This window comes from Octopus bimaculoides, chromosome 8 (assembly GCF_001194135.2).
Source record: "Octopus bimaculoides isolate UCB-OBI-ISO-001 chromosome 8, ASM119413v2, whole genome shotgun sequence".
NCBI classification, from domain to species: Eukaryota; Metazoa; Mollusca; class Cephalopoda; order Octopoda; family Octopodidae; genus Octopus; species Octopus bimaculoides.
In genome coordinates this window covers 79,200,767-79,202,026 of record NC_068988.1, presented here as the reverse complement: position 1 = coordinate 79,202,026, position 1,260 = coordinate 79,200,767, and positions in this window count along the sequence as shown.

Below are 1,260 nucleotides of genomic sequence, written 5' to 3'. Positions count from 1 at the left end.
TCTAACGTTTGGGCTTTCCTCGCGGTTATATTACCAGGGTAAAGGGATCGTAATTTGAAGTCAAAACAAGATCGTGGACTGAATTTGCCGAAAGCTTTCAGCTTCAGCATTTTTCCTGATATAGTATCAACATGAACGTATATAATTTTTAGCCCTTACATTTGGCATGATGTCTGGGATTTAAAGAAGATAGAAAAGAAAATCAAAAGTTGACGTTTATGCTTTTCACAAAGGTAATAACTGTAGCTCAGGTTTCTAGTTCTGCACCCGAGACAAACTTAATGAACAGTGCCCTCTTCGTTTCTTGGCTTAATAAATATATCAAAATCTGTGTAGAGAGGCATACGTAACTTAACTTTCTCCAGCTTCTGCATTCCAGTGTATCTGACCCTCACGAGCTACTCTGCCTACAGCTCTGTGAAAGAGCATTAACGACGCAAATGAAATCAAATGATTCCAACTATGAATCGAAACCTATTCACTGACTGGGATCGCCGGAATCTTAGCTCTACTCGTTGGCGCTCGCCTGCAGTAGTAGTAGTAGCAGCAGCAGCAGCAGCAGCAGTAGTAGTAGTAGTAGTAGTAGTAGAGGAAGAAAAGGTGAAAAAGAAGATAATGATCATAAAATATTCTTAATTCTTATAATAATAATAATAATAATAATAATAATGGTTTCTATTTTGCCACAAGGCCAGCAATTTCAGTGGAGGGGTAAGTCGATTACATCGATTCCAGTGCTTTACTGGTACTTATTTTATCGATTTCTAAAGGATTAAAAGGATAAAGTCGAATTCGGCGGTATTTGAACTCAGAACGTAAAAACGGACGAAATGTGCTTCGCATTTTGCCCTACGTGCTAACGATTCTGCCAGCTCACCACCTCAATAATATTGATAATAATAATAATAATAATAATAATAATAATAATAATAGCCATCATATGAAAAGTGGTGTAAAGAAATATTTAAAATGAAGTTAATTCAATTTGAATTAGAGATGATGAATGACTTACGAAGAAAATGTTTTCTTTCTCTGTCGGAAAGGGAAGTCAAATTCACCGATATGATTAAACAGCATACATCCTTTCCATCCCTTGTATGTATGTATGTATGTATGTATGTATGTATGTATGTATGTATGTATGTATGCATGTACGTATGTATGCATGTATGTACGTATGTACGTAAGTAGGTATGTATGCATGCATATCTATATATATATTGTATATATATATATATATATATATATATATATATATAT